The sequence below is a fragment of the Jatropha curcas genome, chromosome 10 (genome assembly GCF_041381405.1).
Source record: "Jatropha curcas cultivar XTBG-Jc1 chromosome 10, XTBG_Jcur_1.0, whole genome shotgun sequence".
NCBI classification, from domain to species: Eukaryota; Viridiplantae; Streptophyta; class Magnoliopsida; order Malpighiales; family Euphorbiaceae; genus Jatropha; species Jatropha curcas.
Genome location: NC_143160.1, coordinates 22,985,420 through 23,002,590, shown reverse-complemented (window position 1 = coordinate 23,002,590; position 17,171 = coordinate 22,985,420). Strand labels below are relative to the sequence as shown.

The 17,171-nt window shown below is 34.5% G+C and overlaps 1 long non-coding RNA gene across 1 annotated transcript; it reads right to left on the bottom strand.

The window, feature by feature from the left end:
• Positions 1–209: 209 nt before the first annotated feature.
• Positions 210–2,201, bottom strand: LOC149493281 (uncharacterized). The gene is made up of 3 exons (XR_016318555.1): positions 2,041–2,201; positions 1,827–1,906; positions 210–447 (listed from the first exon to the last, which is right to left on the bottom strand). It is a non-coding gene; the product is annotated as an uncharacterized LOC149493281 (long non-coding RNA).
• Between the last annotated feature and the right edge of the window lie 14,970 nt (positions 2,202–17,171).

Below are 17,171 nucleotides of genomic sequence, written 5' to 3'. Positions count from 1 at the left end.
TTTCACTTTCCTTTAGAAAAGATTTTTGACAGCATTTATTTTGGAAAGAATTATTTGCGGAAAAAATGTTCTTACTAAAACCGAAAGATATTCCTCTTCATTTTTAGGTAAGAAAATAATTTTAAGTACTTTAGATCTTTCAAAAAAAATATTTCCGAAAAAGAGAATGATTTTATTACCAAAAACATTAGAAAGGAAATCTCTCTAGTTTTAGGAAAATAAATCTTTTCGATTTAAAGAAATATTTTCGAAAATAAAATAAAGGAATTTATTTTGAAAAAATCTAATTTCCGAAAAATACTTTTGAGAGAGAAAAAGATTTTTGTGCTCATATGAAACCTTTCTCTCTATCCTACAAAGTTTCCTAAATGCCTAGATTACTAGGATCTTCGAAATCTTCACTCTCAATGTAGGACTTGCCTTGTATAATTTCTTTCCAAAGAAATTCTGCATAAAATAAAATTAGCACAAATAATATAATTTAAATTTATTTGTTTTGTAATAATCATCAAAATCCGAGATAAGCATTTTGACCATTGAGCCAACAATACACATTTATAAAAGGGTTCTTAGCTTAATACAATTATTAAAGCCATAAAGCAAATATTTTATTATAAAGCCTTGTCATAGGAAATTACAAGTCATATAAGACATTTGTAGCATAAAAAAGCCTTACTTTCCTCATTTTACTCATTCAAAAACTTATTATATTCAAGAAGCATACGTGCATTATAGACATGCAAAGTCTTACTCAAATTCTTAAAACTTCTATGTTTCAAGTCGTAGGAAACATATTTGGCATATATGGGGTTTTTATCACATAAGCCTTCCTTTTAACAACTATTTCGTTCAAATCCTTAATTATACTCATGGAAGCATAATTGCATCTTAGACATGTAAAATCTCATATAAATTTCCATTCCTTAATTTCATGACATTAAAAGAACACAATTTCCAAGCATTCATTAAAGGCATGGCTTCCAACCTTAAGCTACACAAGAAGCATTAAGATTAAGGGAAATTACCATTCAAAGGTAAGGAAAAGTCATAAGGCTTCACAACCATGAGGTTCAACCATTATGAGTTTCTCCATCAAAGAGATGGTTTCACATTACCTCAAACATGGTACAACCTTACACATACTTCCATCAGCATGTTGAAATTCATAGTTAACTCAATTTCATTCAATTTGTTAACAATTTCTCAAGTTTCAAATCATAAAAAATCCTTAAGCCTAAGTATTTGAAAGAGGCATTTTTACCATACTATAATTTCTTACAAAACATTATTTCTCCAACAAATTTCATTATTTAAAAGCAAAGACAACCTAGGTACACTAACCATGAAATTTCAACAAACCAAAGTCATAGGGAAAGAAATACTTTTCCTTCATTTTAAACATACTATGGCCAACAACAAGCTTCTAATATCATGTCTAAACAATTAACTCATTTATTGTCAAATAATTTACATAAAACCCCCATTTCCTATCAAATGTAAATACTAAACAAAGAAATTCATGCAAGATAATTCTACCACATTTTAATTACATGTTTAACATCATATAAAAGAAATTATAGTGGCAAGAAAGCAAGGAAAACCTTAACCCCATAACCTAGGTGGTTCAGCCTCCTCTAGGGAGTGAATGGGGAGATGTTTTCTTCTTAATTTAAGTTTACAATTACACTTATTAATCACCAATACAATTAATCACTTAGCACACATCAATCAAGCCAAAAATCACAAAATCCCCAAATTCTCATAAAAAGCCTGAAAATTGAAAATTCAAAGAGAAGAAAGAGGAGATGAAATTGGTAGGCACTAACCTCTTAATTAAGCTATAGGAGGCTTGAAATCACCAATTACACTTAGCTTTCCCTTAGTCTAACTTAGAGGGATCACCTTCCTTTAATCCGAGAGAAATCCAAAATCAAAACAAAGAAAAGCAAAGAAGAAAAAGAGAGCATCCATGGAGATGAAGAAACGCAATTACACAAACTTAAACCAATAAACAAACTCAAATCATAAATCAAGACTTACTTGTCTATATTGAAATTCCCAAAATTTCTCCAAATCTCTACCGTGAAACTCCACAATTAGCATAAATCTTCAAGAACAAGGGCTAGGATTTAATTTGGTTGGGTTAAATCAAGCTTAATCTTGTGGAAAATTGAAAATAAATTGAGAGAGGGAGAGGGGAAAGAAAATATGAAGAAGTGAGAAGAAAGAAAGGAAAGAAAAAAAATACTATATATATATTGTGGGGTACAAGTTTGGGGGACATTTTAGTAATTTCTAACAACTTCCTAAGTTGTTGATGAATGATGGAGATTGAGTCAATGGTATTTTGATCCAAAGGCTAGGATTAAATCCTATAACAACTCCTTATATTTTTCTCCACAAATCTCATTACCTTAATTCAATAAATTTTAATACTCCAATTTTCTAATTTCTAAAAATACCTCGAATTAATATTCATCGATTACTTAAATTCTCCATATAAATTCATAATTTACTTTCTTAGTCATCAAAATAATATATATATGCTCCAAAATTATTATAAAAAATATTAGTTATGAATAATATTTTTTTCAGAAAGGAAAAACACTAATTCCCGGTTGAGTAGTACTATTAACAGACCGGTAAATTATTATTCACAACATAGAAAAATTAGGGCATTACATCAACTCAATTAGAAAATATAAAATTCAAAACATTACTTGAGTTTTATATTCAAATTTTGATTCAATAAATAAAATATTCAAGCTTGACTCAATTGAATTTTATTATTAGTAAAAGTTCAAATAATTTTAGTCATTATTCTGAAACTAAAAATTGAATGAATTAAAATTTTCTTTTATTTTTTATAATATTATATAATTAATCAATAGAAATAAAAATTTCTAGTTAGAATATGACTAAATTATCCTTAATGATATTTTTTTGGTAGAAAAAGAAGGCAAAATAGCTTCAGATATATGACCTAGAATATGCTACACTAGAAGCATCATGAACAATCCAAGCATGAAGCTCCGAAGGACAATCTGAAAGCACATGAACTCCTAAACTGTGGGAAAGAGCCAAATTTGCTAGCCAATCCGCCCAATTGTTAGCCTCTCTATAAACATGAGATAGCATCACATTCCCACATTCATGCATCACCTTTAATCATCTTCACAACTAATTCACTGTCACATTCAACAGGCGACACATGAATGCCACAATTCTTTGCAAACTTCAAACCTTCAAAGGTACCCTATAACTCTACCAAAGGTACTGAACACAACCCTAGGCTGGCCGAAAAACCTGCAATCCAGCGAGTAGATGCATCTCTTATCAAGCCACCTACACAAGCTTGACCATGTTTCACTGCCCCATCTACGTTAAGTTTGAAGAAGCCCAATGAAGGCAGCCACCAATTGACCCATTACTGTGATTTTATAGGTCTCTCACCATGATTCAATACTTGTATTTTAGAGATGCCAGAAACTTCCAAGACATACCCATGAATGCTATTAACTATAGAAACTGCATTTTGAGAATCTCCCACAAGGAGGGCTTTATTCCTGGACCCTTAAATCTTCCAACATGCAGTAATAAAAATTAAGGGCCAGCTAAAACCATTATCATGGTGCAATGAGGCCATAAAGTTATTCGAAACCCAAACTTGAGCATCCATAAAACTATTCCAAAACACCTGTGAAGGAGGATTGAGATAAGACCACACCTGTTTAGCAATGGTGCAATCCCTTAACACATGAAGAACAAACTTTGAGCCACCCACACATAACTCGTAAGCCAGAGACTCACAAGAATAGCGTCGGAACCTTTCTTGATTAGTGAGAAGTTTCCTTTTAAGTACTAACTAAAGAAACAATCGAATGCGTTACGGACCCAACCAATTCCAAACAGTAGTGCAGCTATGATCCCTTCGATCTTGAGGGGTATCTACAAGAGAATTAGAAGTTGACTTAATATCAAAGTTTTTAGAATTGGAAAAATGCCATATTGGGACATCCTCGCCTTGACTAAGATTCGGCGGTAACACAGTAGCAACATTTGGAAGAGCTGAGATAGGAAAAACTCAACAAAGCGTGACTAATCCCATGGACCAGTTTGCATAACATAACAATCGACTCTCATATAGAATGTTTGCTCAAACAGGCTTCACACTATATCAAGGAGAATAATATAATCCACAACCCACTTGTCTAACCAAAATCTCACCTTCTCCCTACTTCCTACAGACTAGGAAATACTTTAAGCAAATCTTTCCAGCAGTCAACCAGTCCCTCCAACGAGGTGAACTAGTTTTAAGATTAAGATTTATCGGCACAGGAAGCCCCTGTATCTTATAACGCCTTTTAAGAACTTCCACCCAAAGAGCTTTGGACCCAAAAATAATGTGCCAACCAAGCTTCATTAAAAAAGCTTTATTGAGTACCAGCAGACCTTTAAACCCGAGCCGCCTAGCTTCTTCAATTTACAGACTTCCTTCCAAGGCACCATCAAAATTTTGCGCTTCACCAAAGTGGATCCCTAAATAAAATTTTGAAAAGTTTCTCAATCTCCCGACACAGTAACACAGACAATTTGACAATTGGCATGGCATAAATTGGCATGGTAGAGACAATAGTATTAGCCAAAGTAACTCTACCTGCCATGGATAAACTACTAACCTTCTAAGAAGATAATTTGAACTCGGCTTTATCAATAAAATAAGCATAGGATCGCTTGGTGACCCTTTCATGGAGGAGGGGAACTCCTAAATACTTCCTAGATTTGTAGTCTCCTTAAAGCCTAAGCTAGCACTTAATCTTCTCCGAGTTGTAAGATTAACATTCTTGGAATAAAAACCCTGAGTTTCTTCTTTATTCACCTTTTGACCAGAATCAAAATCGGTGGTTCCAGAACCGTGGCCACCCCTAGTCTTTAGGTTTATATAATTTAAATGTTAGAGATCATACATTATACATATGGTGCATTAGAGAAAAACAATAAATTCTATCGAAGTTGAACCTAGAAATCGAAGAATTGACCTTTAATAAATGTCAGTACCAAACTTGTCTTTTTCATGTCCATGTCTCCAAGAAGTACACCTGATAAAAGCTTAACAGTATCTAAAACTTAAATTTTATTATCTATGCCAACCATATATGCATAAATTAAAAAGTCTTAGAAAAAAAATTTACTTTAATTCGCTAAAATAAGAGATATCTATGATTTAAAGTAAAAGTGGGGGAAAGGAGAGGTTAAGTTAATTTTAGTGTTATAAGATCAAATACAAATCTATGAATATTAGAAATTGCGATAGCATAAACCTAATTAAAAACCATTAAACAAATCCAATAATTTCTTCCTTTGGTTTTGCGTAGAATACATATAATTAGAGAAGGAAAAGATATACCTATCAACTTGGGTTGTATGTTCTTGTTGCTTGCTCTGACAATCTATATTGTTCACGTTATCATATTGAGGAAAAATATCATATAGAAGAAAACCCTAGTTTCATAATTATCATCTAGTGGAAAATATTTATGTGTTTATAAATTTAGTCTCTTAGTTTAGTAGTAATAAGAGTTTGTTCACGTTAAATTACCTATAATTTTATTTTTTAATAGTTTTTTTAATTTGGATAATCTATTATGTAAAATAAATTAAAATAATATTGATGTGCCATAATATATTATATGCCATTAAAAGCTAATATTTATAGTATACCAAAATAAAAATATTATAAATATTATCAACCTTTGTGTATATATATAGTGGTATGATAGGACACGTTGCTAATTAGAATGAGACTAAACTAGACAATTTTCTATTTAGAATTAGATTAAACTTCCTTATAGAAGTTAGATTAAAATAATAAATTAACATAACCGGTCAAATTTAAAATTAATTTTAGTTTTCAATCAATAAAATTAAAGTTCTCAATGATATTTTTATCAATCCATAAACATAATTGGGGTATTTTAGAAATCCATTGTTCTCCCTATTCATATTTTATATATACTAGTTTTTTTCAACCTGCAATGCACGTATTTGTACTCATTCTTCTCACTTGTTATTTATTTTGACCTATTTGTATTGCTTATGTTTGCATAAAACAATTAAATAAATAATAAGTTATTGAGATAAAGATAAATAGTGCTATTATTTTCATTCAATTTAATTATATACTTTTTATAATTGCTAACTTTTATAAATTATAAATATTTATTATGCATAAATTAATGCACCATCTATCTTATTATTCCTTTTGAAATGTTCTCTGAAATTCAGAATAAAGATTCACTATAATATTTAAATGGCTATTATTTTTTTCAATAAAGTATAGATTCATTCCATTTAAAATAGGAGTATATAAAATAAACTTGATGAAATAGAATACAAGATCCATAAAAGAGGACCATTAAAGAAATCTAAAATCCATACAATAGCAGCAATGAAAGGAAAAAACTGAAGAGAAAGAAAATGTAGAAAAATTGTATATCTAATTTTATTGATCTGTATCAAAACGTGATTACAGCTAGTGTATTTATATGCTATATCAACAATACTATCTCACGTGAACTACTGCCACATCATTACAACTCTGCCTCATAAGCTATAATAAGTAAAATATAAATTATAATGGCCAAATATATAGATTTCCCGCTAAATTTTGACAAATTAACCCTATGATTTTGCGGGGACCAATTATGCACATGAAGTAAAAAAATTTTGCGCCAATTTAAACACATTTCCACACATTCCCACACTGGCAACCGCACTTGTATTTAAAAAAAAAAAAAACTGATTAGAATAAGTAAATAAAAATGCAACCCAATTTAATTTACACATTGACAATTTTAAAAATAAAAAATATAACTTCCTTTACAAAGTTTTATCTCTCTAACTCGTAACCCTTTTGTGGTCCCCATTTTCTCCTCATACGCAACCAAATCCCATCCAAAAGTCCCTCTCTCTCCCCCCTTCTATTCCCATTAAGCAAAACCAAAGTACTTCCCAAGAAAATTAAAGAAAAATAGGGCAATTAATGGAATCATTTTGCCCAATCACAAAAGATGACTCAAATTCTCAGAGCACAAAACAACTTCTGAATCTATTTGAACAAATTGATATATTAAAAATTTCTCTTATAATTAGTCAAATGCATTCTTTTGGGTTGAATTTGTTTGTTAGGACCTACATGTTGTGGGGTCCCTCCGACATGTGAGACCCACACACATTTGAAAAGAAAAAAAAAAAAAAACATGTTTTTATTGTTGGTCAAAGAAAAAAAAAGAAGAAGAGATTCAAATATGTGGGACCCACACACGTTTGAATGAAGAAAATAGGAAGGAAAAATGGACGCGTGATTAACGCATCCATTCAGTGGATGCGTTAATGACGTGTCCCCTTCTCCTAGGAGAAGGATTTCCCTAAACTATGTACAAAAACAAAATAGAATAGGAATACACAATTGAGTGTAGAAAATTTTAGGAAAAGGTTCCTAAAATCGGGAAAGAGAGAAAATAGTGAGGATTGTAATTTTGGGGGTGTTTTTGGGAAACACTTAGAGTACCACTATTTTTGTAATCTCTTTTGTACCTATTATTTTTAGTAGAAGAATTATTCGGAGTTTTTGTCCCGTGGATATAGCCCATAACAGTTGAAGGGTGAACCACGTAAATCTCAGTGTCCTTATTTTTCATCTGGCATTTACGGTAATTATTTAATTTTTACCGTGGTTATTATTTTTGTTGAATTCGATTGTTAATATCCAATACGTAATTATTGGAGTATTTTTCCACGGACTCCACTCGGGATCAGATATAATCCCAACAACTGGTATCAGAGCCTTTGGTTGGTAAATTCTGTCAATCTTCTACAAAGTTACTATTCACGTGAATAGTGAATTTCATGAAAAGTAAAATTGTGTGATTCAGAATTTGACATGGCTAACGACGGGGCAATGATCAAATTGACGGATTCGAATTATTCAATGTGAAAATCCAGAATAGAGGACTACCTCAATTGCAAAGATCTGTACGATCCAATTGAAGGTGACAGTGCAAAGCTAGAAGAAATGAAACAAAGACAGTGGGAGAAATTAAAAAAGCAGACATTGGGTACAATACACCAATGGATAGATGCTAGCCTGTACAATCACGTGAGAAATGAAAAAGATCCCCAAGTTCTCTAGAAGAAATTAGAGAATATGTACGAGGCTACGAATGCTCAAGGAAAAGTCTTCATGATGAGTAAAGTCATGAACTTGAAGCTGTCAGAGGGATGATCAATTACACAACACCTGAACGATTTTGATGGACTTGTAACTGAGTTAGCAGTTAGCGGTATGTCCTTAGAAGATGAGATGCAAGCATGCCTACTGTTGGGATCTCTACCGGATAGTTGGGATACTCTTGTGGTGTCATTGAGTAACTCAGCTCCAAATGGTGTGGTAACAATGTCTATGGTAAAGAATATACTACTTAATGAAGAACTACGAACAAGAGATGTTGTCAGTACCAGTTCACAAGCCCTTATCACAGAGAATAGGGGCCGGAGCAAGAGTAGAGGTCGAGGGCATGTAAAGTCAGGTGGTAGATCCAAGTCCAAAGAGATGAGAAAATGTTACCATTGCGGTAAGGAGAGTCATCTCAAAAGAACTTGTCATTACTCAAATAGGAGCATGCAAACGGAAGACAGGAGAATGACAAAAATAGATCTACTACAGTCTCAGGAGAAGATGGTGAGGTGACTTTAGTCAATCATGATGCAGATTGCTGTCATGTTGGAGATGTAGTTACCGAGTGGATAGTAGACTCCGGTGCTTCATAACACTGTGTTCCAAAAATTGAATACTTTTCCACTTATAAAGCAGGAGACTTTGGCACTATTAAAATGGGAAATAATAGTGTCTCGCAAGTGGTGAGAATCGATGATATCTGCATAAAAACAAGTGTCGGGTGCATAATAACACTTAAAAATGTAAGACATATTCCTGATCTTTGGTTGAACCTGTTGTCTGTGAGTGTAGTGGGCAAGGAAGGCTATCACCATCATACAGGTGACAGTAATTGGAAACTCACCAAAGGCTCTTTGGTGGTAGCGAGAGGAAAATTATGTTGCTCGCTGTATAAGACGCACGCAATAAAATGTGCGGGTCAACTGAATACAGTTGAAGATGATGCTTCACCAAATTTGTGGCATAGGCGACTAGCGCACGTTAGTGAGAAAGGGTTGAATATGTTGGCTAAGAAGTCCCTCATACCATTAGCCAAAGGTAAAATAAACCCTTGTGATCATTGTTTATTTGGGAAGCAATATCGGGTCTCATTTTTGAAAAGCTCTAGATGGAGAGACAACAAGTTGGAGTTGGTACACTCTGACGTATGTGGTCCTATGGAGGTAGAATCACTTGGAGGAAGTAAATATTTTCTAACCTTCATTGATGATTTCTCACGAAAAACATGGATATATTTGTTGCGCACAAAAGACCAAGTATTCAAGCACTTTCAGCAATTCCATGCAATGGTGGAAAGGGAGACTGGAGTGGCATTGAAGTGTTTGCGTGGTGAGTATATCTCTAAGGAGTTTAGAGATTATTGTAGTCAGCACGGTATCAGGCATGAAAAGATAGTTCCTGGTACGTCTCAACATGTCGGCGTTGCTGAACGGATGAATCGCACCATTATTGAAAGAGTCAGATCCATGCTCAAAATGGCCAACGTACCTAAGCCATTTTGGGGAGAAGCTGTCAATACTGCTGTATACCTAATCAACCGACTACCTTTAACACGATTTTGATATCCCGGACAAGGTCTGGACAGGTAGAAATATTTCATATTCTCATCTGAGAGTATTTGGCTGCAAGGCATTTATGCATGTTCCAAAGGAGCAAAGATCAAAGCTTGATGACAATTCAGTTCCTTGCACTTTTGTTGGTTATGGATACGAAGAGTTTGGCTATAGGTTGTGGTACCCAGTGAAAAAGAAAGTTGTCCGGAGCCGAGATGTAGTATTCCACGAGAATGAGAACGTGGCAGATACAACTTGTGAAGAATCCACAAGTGATGGTGTTGTTGACATTACACTAGGAAGCATTCCTACAGATGATGCCACAGGAGGAGGAATGCCAGAATCAAAATGAGAAGAAGAAGAGCCAGTCGTAGGGGATCAAGAGACAATTGTAGATAATAATAGTGATGCAGAGGGTGTTGAGCAGGGGGAGCCAGAGAACCCCATTCCACTAGAAGGAGTTGAACCTCAGTTAAGAAGGTCAACCAGAGAATGCCAACCATCTACAAGGTACCCTAGTTCTGATTACATTTTGATTACTGATGAGGGGGAGCTAGAGAGCTTCCATGATGTGCAATCTTGCAAAGACAAAGATTGTTGGACAAAGGCCATGCAAGAAGAGATGAATTCTTTGAAAAAGAATGACACATATGAGCTGGTGAAACTTCCAAAAGGGAAGAGAACACTCAAGAACAAATGGGTGTACAAACTGAAGAAAGATGATGGCAATCTAGTGAGATACAAAGCTCGATTGGTCGTCAAAGGCTTTACTCAAAAGAAAGGTATTGACTTTAATGAGATTTTTTCACCAGTTATGAAAATGAGTTCTATTCGAGTTGTGCTAGGTCTAGTAGCCAGTTTGAATCTTGAGTTGGAGCAGCTTGATGTAAAGACCGCATTCTTGCATGGGGATCTAGAAGAAGAAATCTATATGGAACAACCAGAAGGATTCAAGGTCAAGGGAAAAGAGGACATGGTTTGTCGCTTGAAGAAGAGCTTGTACGAGTTGAAACAAGCACCGCGACAATGGTATAAAAAGTTTGATTCTTTCATGGTGAATCAAGGATACAAAAGGACAGATGCAGATCCATGTGTATATGTCCAAAAATTCCCTGATGGTAAATTTATCATTCTTCTTTGATATGTTGATGATATGCTAATCATTTGGACCAGATGCACACATGATTAGCAGGTTAAAAAGTGATTTGTTAAAAGCATTTGACATGAAGGATTTGGGATCGTCAAGGTGAATTCTTGGAATGGAGATTATCCGAGATAGAAAGTCCTGCAGGTTATGGTTATCGCAGGAAAAATATATTGAATGAGTTCTAGAGAGGTTCAATATGAAGAATGCTAAACCAGTTAGCACTCCGCTTGCCGCTCACTTCAAGTTGAGTAAGAAATCCTACCCATCAATAGAGAAAGAAAAAGGAGATATGTCAAATGTTCCATATTCCTCAGCGGTCGGAAGTTTGATGTACGCAATGGTGTGTACGAGACCAGATATCGCTCATGCAGTTGGCGTTGAGAGTCGATTTCTATCAAATCCCCAGAAGACACATTGGGAAGCAATGAAGTGGATCTTCAGATACCTAAGAGGAACTTTAAAGTTATGTTTAACTTTTGGAGGTGAAAAGACTGCACTTGTTGGCTACACAGATGCAGATATGGCCGATGATCTTGATGAAAGAAAATTTACATTAGGATACCTATTTACATTCTCAGGGGGAGCTATTTCATGGCAATCAAGATTACAAAAATGTGTTTCATTATCAACGACTGAAGCAGAGTGCGTTGCAGCAATGGAAGCAGGAAAGGAAATGCTTTGGTTAAAGCGATTCTTTCAAGAATTGGGTGTGCAGTAGGAAGAATATATAGTTTATTGTGATAGTCAAAGTGCGTTAGACTTGAGCAAAAATACTATGTATCATGCACAGACGAAACATATTGATGTAAGATATCATTGGCTTAGACTTACCATTGAAGAGATACAGTTCCAGTTGCGAAAAATCCACATAGACAGAAATGCTGCAGATATATTGACAAAGATCGTTCCGAAGGAGAAGTTCAAACTGTGCGTCAAAGCGGCAAGAATGGAGAGTCCCACCATGTAGTCGGGAGGGGAAGGATTGATGTGGGGTCCCTCCGACATGTGGGACCCACACACATTTGAAAAGAAAAAAAATAAAACAACACGCTTTTATTGTTGGTCAAAGAAAAAAAAAGAAGAGATTCAAACGTGTGGGACCCACACACATTTGAATGAAGAAAATAGAAAGGAAAAATGGACGCGTGATTAACGCATCCATTTGGTGGACGCGTTAATGGATGCGTTAATCACGCGTCCCCTTCTCCTTCCCTAAACTATGTACAAAAACAAAATAGAATAGGAATACACAATTGAGTGTAGAAAATTTTAGGAAAAGGTTCCTAAATTTGGGAAAGACAGAAAATAGTGAGGATTGTAATTTTTGGGTTGTTTTTGGGAAACACTTAGAGTACCACTATTTTTGTAATCTCTTTTGTACCTACTATTTTTAGTAGAAGAATTATTTGAAGTTTTTGTCCCGTGGACGTAGCCCATAACAGTTGAAGGGTGAACCACGTAAATCTCGGTGTCCTTATTTTTCATCTGGCATTTGCGGTAATTATTTAATTTTTACCGTGGTTATTATTTCTGGTGAATTCGATCGTTAATATCCAATATGTAATTATTTGAGCATTTTTTCGCAGGCGGCATTCGGGATCATATATAATCCCAACACTACATTATTTATGTTTAGAGATATATCTTGAGCCTAGTTGAACTTTAATTCTCAATTAGAAAATTTTATCAAAATTATATATTTATCAAAATTTTAAAGTCTGCTTTGAAAATGGAAGTGCATGTCTAATTTGGAACATGTTCTTGACCTTCGGGAAATAAAAATAAAGAATTTATTAAAAGCTATAAAACTTCACTTTTACCAAATATCTTTAGTGAAGATTTGAGTTACTAGTCTAGGAAGGTATACTAGTAGTAGGTTTTTAAATGCAACAATCTTGTCAAATTAAAAGCGAAATATGCATTTAGTGTAATTTAATAGAAATTTGAATGGTTCTTTTCTCTCTCTCCCTCTCTCTTTGTTTTTTTTTAAGCAGCACTATCAATTTAGCATAAAGAAGTTTTGAAATTTACTTATCAAGCAATTACTTAACGATACACAGTATCTCTTGAAGTTGTAGAATGGATCTTGAGAAAATCCTTACTAGCAACGTTATTTTGTTTTTATTTTTAAATACATTCTTGCCACATTTTACTTTTAAAACAACAAACCAACAAAATCAACAACAAAACCAATTAATTTTTTATTTTTAAAATTGTCAACGTGTAAATAAATTTGGGTCCCACTTCCCTTTACTTATCCTACCCGTTGCCAGCATGGAAAGGTGTTTAATTGGTGCAAATTTTTTACTTCAAGTGCATAATTGGTCCCCTGCAAAGTTGGAGGTGTCGTAGGGGTAATTTGTCAAAGTTTAGGGGGGAATCTATGTATTTGGCTAAATTATACTCAACAGCCTCCCCTCAAGCTGGTGTTGGAGAAAATTCAACCAATCCCAGCTTGGAGAGAAGAAAACTAAAAGAAATAGTGACCAAGGATTTAGTAAAGATGTCTGCTATCTGATGTTGAGTGGAGGTGTGAGAAGTATCAATGGACTCGGCTGAAAGATGTTCTCTCACCACATGACAATCAATGTCAAGGTGTTTTGTCCGCTCATGATAAACAGGATTAGCAACTATATGCAATGTTGCCTTGTTGTCACAGTGAAAGGGAATTGGAAGTGAAATGGGAAGGTGAAAATCTCACAAGATGAAGGTTATCCATTTCAATTCACAAACCACGACTTTCATGCTCCTATATTTGGCTTCAGCACTAGATCGGCTGATAGTTAGCTATTTCTTAGACTTCTAAGAGACAAGAGCAGGTCCCAAAAAAATACAAAACCTAGTTATCGATCTTCTAGTTTCTTTACAAGATGCCCAATTTGCATCATTGTATGCATGCATTTGAAATTTCACCAAAAGTAGGGAAGAATAAGCCTTTGCTAGGAGAGCCTTTCAAATATTTAAGGCATGCACGGCTACATTCATGTGACCAGTGAAAGTGTGTTACATGAATTAACTTAACGTATGCACAGCAAAAGTTATATCTGCCTTGGTCTTGATCAGATATAATAATCTACCAATTAATCTTCTGTAAGGTTCAAGATCGAGCATAGCAGTACTCATATCAGCAATAAGTTTCTGACCTTGAATTAATGGAGTATTGAATGATTGAGCATCAATCAAATTGGCATCAGTTAGTAAATCAAGGATGAACTTGTGTTGTGACAAATATATACCTTGTGAAGATCTTTCAATCTCAACGCCTAGGAAGTGCTTTGCATAACCTAAGTCCTTGAATGTGAACTTGTTATGCAAAAAGGCTTAAACTTATTGAATCAACTCTTGATTTGCACTAGTGATTAAACAATCATCAATATAGACCAACAAGGCTAAGCATTAACAGATAGCAAAACGTAGAGTTTAGGCACAAAACGGGGAGTTTTAGAAAACACAGAACCAAGTTAAATGATATAGTGTGGATCATGTTAGTATTTATTATACCCAGTTGGTTCGACTAGAAATCCTAGCTGGCGAGTTAGTTAGAGATGAAAAACAACTTCTTACTCTAGAAGCTGTAACGAAATAAAGCTAAGAAGCTTATATACATGTAAACAGATTCTTTTCTCATTCAATGAAAATATCTTCAAGAATTTTTCCAATTTGTTTTCTCTGACATCTCTGTTATGGTATCAGAGCAATATCATCTTCCTCCTTAATTTGATTTGCAAAGCTCTCAGTATTCGTTATTCTTTATGAGTTTTGATTCAAGTCTCCTTTGATATTTGTTGAAATCATTCTTACTATTTCTTGTTCCTCAATCTTGAAGTAAAATGGCCAATGATCACCTCCAAAATCCTTCTCTTGTCTTGGTCTCACCTATTCTTTCTAATTCTAATTACCACTCATGGGCCAAAGCCATGAGGATGGCGCTAATTTCAAAGAACAAAATGGTGTTTGTCGATCGTTCATTGCCTCCACCATCTCAAAGTGATCCTATTACTCTACTTAGGAGAGATGAAACACCATGGTTCTATCTTGGATCACAAGATCTTTGTCTTCCTCAATTGCATAAAGTATATTATGGATTGACAAGGCATTTGATCTATGGAATGATCAGTAAGATCATTTTTCTCAAGGTGATGTATTATGAATCTCAAATCTCTAAGAAGAAATTTCTAGTTTTAAGTAAGGAGAGTTGTCTGTAACTGAATATTTTACTCAATTGAAAATCTTGTGTGATGAGTTTCTCAATTTTAGGTCTATACCTACTTGTTCTTGTGTTACCCCTTATTCTTGTGGTGTAATTAATGTGTTCAAGACTTATATGGAGAATGATTGTATGATTAGGTTTTTAAAGGGCCTGAATGATCAATATGCACATGCTAAATCTCAAGTAATGATGCAAGACCCTCTGTTATCTATGAATAAAGTTTTTTCTCTGGTTATACAACTAGAGAGGCAGTTATTATACATAAGTAATTTTGAGTCAAAGGCCTTATTAAATAAATCTTTTAGGCAAAACACTAGTTTTAACAACTCTTATGGAAATAAATGGGAACCACAATTCTTTTGGCCATAGAATTAGTGGTAATGGATTTTAGATGCCTATTTCGAAAGCATACTCTCCTCAGATGAATAGAAATCAGATAAACACAAGAACTAAGTTTTGCACTTATTGTGGTAAACCAAGGCATACAGCAGAGACTTGTTACAAAAAGCATGGTTACCCTCCTAATTTTCACTTTAAGAATAATGCAACTGAACCTACTACTAATCTATGTGATTCTAGTAATTTTTCTGCAACAGATTCTCATAATGCTTCAGAAAATTCAAATATGTTCTTTACACCATATCAACACTTGAAGTTGCTTTCTTTCATACAAGAACAACCAGATATGACCTATAGAACAACTGACAATACAGCTCATGTTGTCAATAATGTTATAACTCCTACAAAACAAAATGCAGCCACTGAAGTTACAAAATCATCTATCCTGGACAACACAATAGGTAATTCTGTGATTCTTCTTAATCAAACAGCACATCTTTCACGGCTTCTAGACACAAGCGCCACCGATTATATTTGCTTCTCTCTTTCATTGTTCACAAAATATAGAAAGATTAAGCCAATTTTTATAAAAATACTAGATGGAAGCTGTAACATCCCTTCCCGGTCCACCCATTAACCCGAATGAACCGAGCCGAGACGCTACAATCTGGTTGAATTTATGCCCTGTCATCCTGATATCATAATGTATATTGACTATTATATCATGCTGATGCTGTTTACATTAGGAAAATATAGATATGTACTTAACATTTACAAGACATGATACTAGTGTTCAAACTGAAATGGGCCCAACTGTGTGCCCTATACATGACATGATAAGGATAGACAGAATCAAAATATCAAAATGAGTAGCTACCCTGAAGACTGGGTCTTCCAAAGATGAACTGCAGCAGTTGTAAGCTGACTCTCTACGGTCCAGTCCCAAAACCTCTGAGTTAAACAAGTAACTCCCTGAGCAAATAAAGCTCAGTGGATATCTCAACTTATAAAGAAATAAGTAAGCACATACATATGTAGCAATAAACATGTAAACATATATGGATAAAGAACCATGTAAGCACACATATCAGGATATTTCCATTATCGTACTTGCTGCTCATTATACTGTATGATTATGCAATTTGTAGTCAATAAAATTGTATGGCTCCATAAGGTTATAGTGAAACCAATGTGATAAGAAGAACTGTATGAAACTGGATGAATACTGTATGACTGGGCTGCTATGGCCATTATATAATCATATTCACTCAACGGCCTGTAGCCGGAGTACCAAACTGTATGGGGCGTAGATCTGCTATCCTATGTCGCGACATAGCCTTATCTACGTGGTTTCTACCTAACCTCAATGGAGCATAATATCGGTATGTCAATAGTCTAACACAAAAGCATATTAACATTTTCATAACTTCATAAACCATATTGTTTACCTGGTTTCACATCATTTGCATGCTTGCATGTTGTTTTGATATATGTTCTCATGTTGTCTTTTTGTTTTAAAATGATTAGAGGCATACAAGTTGAGCAAAGGAACACAATTGCATAGAAAAATGAGGTCCAAAAGAGCATCAGAACACAATTCGCGAGAGCGCCATGCAAAGTCGCGAGCGCGAGAAGCACATAAGAGGGTCAGAGAGTTTACAGGCCAAATTCGTGAGCGCGCCATGA